Genomic DNA, 7,913 nt, shown 5'->3' with positions numbered 1-7,913 from the left:
GCTCTCAGTTACTAGTATTTTCTGAGGTTGGCAGTATAGAATTGCAGTTGAATACTTGAACTCTGTGTGTCCTTAGGCAAGTTATTAACCTCTCTGAACCTCAGTTTGTTTCATCTCTAAAGAAAGACACAGATACTTACCTAGTAGAGTTGAGTGAGGATTAGATGATATTCTGGCTGTGATGCATTTAGCACAGTATGTGGGGTATAGTGAGCATTTAATCAAGAATTGTTGTGCATAGTTTAACATTTCTGAGTCAATTCACTTCAGTATCAAAGGCGAGAACTAGAGGCAGTTACTTATCATTTAAAGAGGATAATATAATGCAGACAGTGCGAGACTTGCTGGGTGAAAGATTTCATTTTCCAGCTTTAGGATCTTAGGGCCAGTAATCTCTCTGAATTTGGGTTTTTCTATCATAAGTGGAGATAACCATTTTTGTCTACCTCAAAACATTGTTGAGGCTCAATGGAGATCACAAATGTAAAATGCTTTGTAAACCCTAATGTGATATAAAAATGTTATTATTGTGATTATCATAATGATAAGAATCAAAGCATCACTCTCCCCAGCACAAGCATATACTCGCTCTGTGAGACTGACTGCTCCTCAGTTGCTGGAACAAGAGCAAGGCATTTTCACCCTAAGGTCACTGCCGTTGGAGGGAGTGTGTGATTAATATCAGAGACACTCTGTAACAGCTGCTCAGGGTGAGCCACTCATACCATCAGTGTCAAGGGCTGGGCTGCTAATATATTTATGTATGAAGATGACAACCAGGGAAAGCAATTAGGACTTGGGCATCTGTTGTGATCCTTGCTCGCTGGACCTGTGGCAGTGGGGCACCACAAAAACCTTAACAACAGTTGCTAACTGCTAAGTACCACCTTCTGCATTGGCTCAGGATCACTGACTCTTTATTTGCCAAACAAGTCATGTTTGTGCTCCAATCCCTTGTCTGTTCCCTTCCTCGCACCAACCCAAATTACAGGACAAGTGGCAGGAGTGCCAAAGGGAAATGGGCGTGGAGGCAAAGATGTGTGTTGGGCGATGGGGGCTGAGAGATTCTAAAGTATTTTCAGAGTTCTTTACTGCTATCAATTAAATGAATCCCTGCAACAGCCCTGGGAAAGTAGGTCAATATTATTATAGCTGCATCATGGATGAGAAAACAGGCTTAAGAAGAATGGCTCGCCCAAGGCTCAGCCACCCATCAGAAGAGCTGAAGCAGAATTAGATGAATAAATTCCTGATACTGAATCCTTGGCCAAGTGTCTGCTTACTTAGCATGCAGCAGGTAATCAATAAATGGTAGACTCCTTACTGACTTGACTCACTGAGTCTTAAAATGATGCATTAATCCCCCCCTGAGCACAGTGGCAGATTCTAGGCCCAATTCAGATCCTAAAGCCAGAGGAGCTTTTAAACACAGGTCCTAAAACCTGCATAATTCAAGAAGTATCTTTGGAGGCACCCCAACTGAAAGAAAGATGAAGAGGTAGCTTGATCTTCATAGAGCACGTTGCTTGGGCTGCCCAAAATCTGAAAACGGTTCTTACCAGAAGGCAGAGAGGTTTGCAGGGGTTCCCTTCCCTTTCCCCCACCTTTATAACCCTATGGAAGCCAAATTTGCTTCCATTTCACATCTCAGAGGAGGTTAGAGATTGTATGTGGTGCAGGGAGGGCAAGATCTGGGGTGGGGTGCACCATGGAAATGCCAGTGGCCACAGGCGTTATGCCTGGAGATATGATTCCCATGAGACTGTTCCCACCGCACATCTTTGGCTGTTTTTTTACTTCCCTTGTCTCCCCAAAGTCTGTGCTCCAGTTTTCCAATCGATTCCGATAAACTCTTTCTGCCTTAAATTAACTGGACTCTCTTTCTGTTGTTTGCAACCCTGACTAGTACAGTTTCTGACCTAGAAATGTAAATGCTTGTCAAGAGGGATTAAAAGTGCCATCTTCAGATTTCTGTACATTGCTGGTGAGAAGGTAAACAGGCACAACACCCATGCAGGGCAATTTGGTGATAGCTATCATGGATTCTTTGACCCAGCTCTCCGCTTTGGGGAATTTATCCTACATATACACTTGCACAATTGCAAAACGACTTACATGCAAAGTCATTATACGCTTCTGTGCCTATGCACCGAATCATTCACTGTAGTGGTATTCATAATAGCAAAACACTTGAAAGGCTCCAAAGGTCTATCAAGAAAGGACTGATTAGGTAAATTATGGCATATATACATGATGGAAAGTTATCCAATTATTTTTTGTTTTGTTTTTTTTTTCACGAGGGTACTTCTTATGTACTGATATGGAAAAATTTCTCAGATATGCCAGTAAGTAAAAAAAAAAAAAAAAAAAATTAAAGAAAAGGTTCAGAACAGTGTATACAATATACTATCTTTTATAAAAGTAGGAGAAAATGGATCTACATTTGCTCTTTCTTAAATATGCGTGAAGCAACTCTAGCAGGTCACAAAGAAACAGAAGTTTTCCAGTTGGAAGAGAAAAAATGAGGCACCTAAAAGAACAAGATGAGGGAACGGTTATTACATTTTTCACTGGGTACCTTTTCACGTTTTTACAGTTTTTGAATCAGGTCAATAGGCATCTATTCAAATTATTAAATTTTACAATTTCCACCTCAAAGACTGAAACCCAGCCCAAATTTAATTCATTTGATCACCCCCCCATCCCCCGACACACACACACACACACACACACACACACACACACACACCAACCCACCTATCACCCTCAGCGTGTGGCTAGGGCAAAATGGTTAATGGTGGCCATTGGGTTGTCAGATTCCAGCACATGCAGAAGACAGGTCAAAGACTTCTCTGTGGAGGATTGCCTTCACACAGCAAGAAGAGACTATTGAAAAGATAGAATAGGCTGCTGAAAACAAAGTGAGATGGTTTCTATTGCAGGGGAAAAAGAAGGTTCATAGTATCTTTTGATTTGTAAAATATAAAGACATTACATTTCAGCACATGTTCTTAAGAACTGCCTCCCCAAGTCATACAATTCACTGGCCCTGCCATGGAGACACCCTCCTCACAAACTGGAAAATAGCCCATTCAGCATGAGTTACTGGGAAATAAGGAGTCCTGGCAAATTATTTGCATCAATGGAATATATCTGGGGTGATTATTCTGCAAATACTGCCCAACAAAGAGATTTGAGTTTTCTTGCCTGCAGGTCCACAGAGATCAAACTCAAACAAAGTTCCCCAAGACAAAACTTACTTATCCTCTAAGTCATCTACTTGAAAATCAATAATATTTCAAATGTAATGAGTTGTAAGACAAGTAAATTAGAGTTTGGCACAAGCAGTATTGATTAGATGATTCTGTCAACTGGAACCCATAACTATCCTCTGTAATTAAGTATTCCATGTAGGGTACAATGCACTCAATGCTGGTTGCCTTTATGAGTATATCAGAGGTCTGCCTATTCCTGTAATGAAAGTCTTTTTCACACACTGGCTGGCAGTCTGTGCCCTGCCTAGTACGGGTGTCCCTGCCCTTTTTCTTGGCAGCAGCAGGCTTCAGTGATAAGTGGATTTCCCCAAGCACTAATCACCCCTTGCTCTAGTCACAGAGCTTCAGCAAATTTAAACATCAAAATGAAGAACGACAACTAAAAAAAAAAATCACGTGGAAGAAATTGCTTTCAGTAAAAGAGCTTCTGTGGAATAATATGCAACTGTTAGGAGCTGTTCTTTAAAGTTCCCCTTGCAGTTTACATTTCATAGAAGCTTGGGGATTGCCAAAGTAAATTTCTCACTAAATTGACTAAAGAAGGAGCAAAAGGGCAGAATCTAAAACATCTACTGTCACCATTCAACATCAAATGTCCTAGTCCTACCTCTCAACACAAAATTACCTTGCCTATATCAATCTTTTCTGTCCCTCCCTAGGGAAACCTTATTTTTTTTAAATCTGAGTAATGGCTGCTTTTTAATTAATTAATTTAATTAATGTTAAATGGAATCTCTAACATTTTAGTAGTCCTGGGATCTCTGGAGCACAGTGCCCGACAGTCCATTTTACTAAGGAAAAGAAACATCAGAGATTGCATATGAAATTTTCCATGTTGCACTTAGCCCCCAGCTGTTTTAAACAGGGAAAACAGAAAGGCAAAGAGCGCTAAATCCTCAACATTGAGAGTATGGACTGGACTGATTTAGGCACCACCTGGAAGCTTGTTAGAAATGCAAAGCTCTCTGGTCCCATCCCAGACCTGCAGAATCAGAATCTGCATTTTAATCAGGTCCCCAGGTGATTCCCATACACATTAGAATTTGAGTAGTACACCTAGGTTTGAATCAGACTCTGCTCTTACTAGCTGTGTGAACTTGGCCAAGTTACATAGCCTCTCTGTATTTCAGTGTGCCTGGCACATAATAGGCACTCAATAAATATTAGCTATTAAAGGAGACCTATTTCTGGAATAAATGAGGGGTTCTTGGACTTTGAACAGAGAGAGATCCTTGGGAGAAAGAACAACATATGCCTGATATAAATTGACAAAGATTTTACTGGAGCCAGAGAAACAGAAATGGGTGAAAAATAAGCAGGGATACCTAAAAGGGGAGATAATGGAAGACAGAGATGTGTCCATATTGCTTCTCCACCTTGAGCAAAGAGGTTCAATAAAACAATTTAAAAAGGAAAAACAAAAACAAGATTTGAAATTTCACAGCCCTGGATTGAAACCCTGCCTCCACTATTTCCTGGCAGTATAAATCTCAGCAATTTTCTGACCTACCTGAGCCTCCATCTTCAGTATGTATAAATTTGATGTGGACATTGATAGTTACCTGTAGAAGTTGTTATAAAGATTAAATTTAAACTATGTATAATAAGAAATGCATGTTTCATATAGTAGCAGAGTTTCTGTAAGACCAAACCAGATGAATCTCTGAAGACATGGGCTAGATTTTGAGTGATTCTCAACCCTGGCTGCATATTTCAAAACACATGAAGCTGAGTTTTTTTTTAAAGACCTATATCTGGGTCTCACACCCAACCAATTAAATAAGAAACTTTTGGGATGGTGCCTAGCCCTTAGTATTTTCAAATGTTCAGCCCAAGATTGAGTCCTAGTATGATAGAAGGAAACAAAAAAGAAATAGCAAAATCAGTCTGAAAAAAAAATTAAACAGTAATCTTGGGTGAGAAAAACAGATGGAAAAAAAAGAGGCCTGGAGAGAGTTGAAAAAGGAGCACCGTGGGCAATGGTGGGGTGTCTGTAACTACAGCAGCAAAAATGGTTAAAGGTCTTATTAAAGAATAGAGAAATCCAATATTATTGATACTGGCTACCCCTGTCAAATCTCCAGTGAAAGCAATCACGCAGTTTATGTGTGGCATATTTGGGAGGAAATCAGAAAGACACTCAAGGAGAAATGGCCATTGACCTTCTTTTGGGCTGACATGAAAGCCGATATAGGACAAGAACACAAGCAGAATGTAAGGATTCAGCAGCAGCTAGAAATGGAGTCAGAGATGACCAGGAGACACAGAAAACCATAGGAAGTTATAGAAATACTAGGGAGAGGATTGGACTTTCTATGCCATAAAGAATTAGGGTGTGAGTCCATTTTCTCTGGAGCCCAAGAGGAAAGGGGAACTCAGCTGATTTCTGATTTACACATGGATGCAGTTCACACTAAACAGGTGGTGGTAGTTATAATTAGTCCTGAAAAACTGAAATCTCAACTCCCTCTGCATATTTGATATTCATTCCTCTGTATTAAAGCCATCGTTATAGAAACTCTGCTAACTAATGTGGAAGTTTCAGAGAAGTTATTGTGGCAGTTTGCTACCCATCGCGTTGGCAAATAGACCTTTTGACTTTAAGGTTTCCCAAATTTTGTATTAGCAAATATATCTTGGCACATGGATTTTCACAACCATTTGTAGGGAGGAGACATGGCCTCTGTTTAATACACTTCTGTTAAGATCCCCAGTTTCCAGAATCCTAATATTTGTCACCCAAGAGTCATGAAACTGACAGGGATGCAGGCTGAGAGGAGCTGTACTGTGTGAGCAAGAGGCTGTCACATTTGCATTCACGAGGCTTGCTTCAGCCTCCTCCAGGGTTCCCATGATGCTGTTATGAGCAGAAACAACTCAACAGAACTCCAATTAAATCAAGTGACTGTGCATCACATAACATTTAGGAGTGCACAGATTTTTTTCTACATAGATGGCCTCTTACAGTCATGATTAAACTTTAACACATAGAGTGAAATCATTTACAAAGAACCAACATCAACCAGTGTGAGGTGAGGAAAATCTTTAAGCTTTCAAGGCTGAAAATGAAGGGAAACGTCTGCATCTAAAGATCATAAAAGTAATTTGTCTCATTAAACATTTGATTCTTTTGGCATGATTACTTTTATAAATGTTTAAGACTTCTGATTTGTTCTCTTTTCTATGAAATAAGAAGGAATTACTAAAGAGTAGAAACTTAGTTTTTCTGGCTGACTCATATTCTTCCTTCTAGACTCAGCTCAGATATCTCATCCTCCAAGAAGCATCCCCTGACCTCCAGGCCAGGGGAAGCTTTCCTCTCTCTGAGTGTTCTTAGCAGCCTCTTTGTGTCTCTACTTCATAATTTCTTATTTTATGTTGAGGTTATCTTTATGTGTCTGTCTCCCCTATAAGACTGTATACTGCTCACTATTATACCCCTAGCACCTGACACCGTGCCTGGCACAAGAGAGAAAATCAATGTTTGTGGGACCGTTGAAATCAGCTGAAAAATGAATGGAAGAGAATTCAATATATCCCAGAATCTGTGTTACTATAAACAAGGGCACCCGTTGCTTTCTTCCTCTCCTGAATAATAACTGAGGGCATTAGCCTGTTGTCCCAATTCCATGGTGAGGCAATCTACCTAAAGAAGATTGTTCCTTTGAAATAATGAGACAACTGAAAATTCTCAAAACCAGCTTAGGCTGTTAGCTCCAGGGGATGAGGGAGTTTGTCTTCCCAGTTCAGCACTGCAACCCCAGGACTTAGCTCAAGGTCTGCCCACAATAGCCACCGGCACAGGACATGAAGATGAACCACCCAGATCCCCTTCAAGGAAGGACCTGCTGCCCCTGCAGAGTGTAGCCAGCACACAGCCTTCAGCTGTCAGGGCCTTCAGAGACTGCCTCAGCTGTGCCTTACCTCACCTGATGGCATACCCTTCCTGGGGCAGACCTCATCCAGTGAATGAGCAAAGTAGAGGTACAAAGCACAGCCATCGTGGCTAGATGCAGCCATAGGACAATTCCAACAGGCAACACCCACTCCAGATCTCCCCACCGGCTTCCCATTTTGTCCTGTATTGCAGTTTAACTTTCCCTCTGCCCAATCCTGCTTCCTCTCCCTCACCATTACAGGTGTTGGTTCCTAATCAATATTTTGTTCCCCAAACTCTGTCTGAATGTCTCCTCCAGAAAAATCCATCCTGTGAAACTACTAATAAATGCTTGTTGAATGAATGAATGAAGGAGTTGCAAAAAACATTTAAAAAAAATTCTGTAAGTAAATTAATGTGCAACCAAATGAGTAAAAGATGTTAACTAGAAAATATTTTAGCTGTGCTAAATGACTACCACTGTCAACCACAAATAGAGGTGGAACAATTAGGGAATCCCCAGAACAGTTCCATACAGAGATATTAGAATGCAACTACTACTTTCAGAACATGTCTTATGTTAAATGCTGTGCTATCTCACATAATCCTTTCAGCTGCCCTGTGGGTGGAAAATCATTGGCCCCATTTTAGAGTACGAAAGGAGGCTCTCAGAGTTGAAGGAGCTTGCTCAAGATCTTGTAGCTAGTCTGCTCAAAGAAGGGATGCAAATTCTTTCTGCCAATGAAAACTTCTCCATGGTT

The sequence above is a fragment of the Pongo pygmaeus genome, chromosome 2 (genome assembly GCF_028885625.2).
Source record: "Pongo pygmaeus isolate AG05252 chromosome 2, NHGRI_mPonPyg2-v2.0_pri, whole genome shotgun sequence".
Classification (NCBI taxonomy): Eukaryota; Metazoa; Chordata; class Mammalia; order Primates; family Hominidae; genus Pongo; species Pongo pygmaeus.
This window is presented reverse-complemented; position numbering follows the sequence as displayed.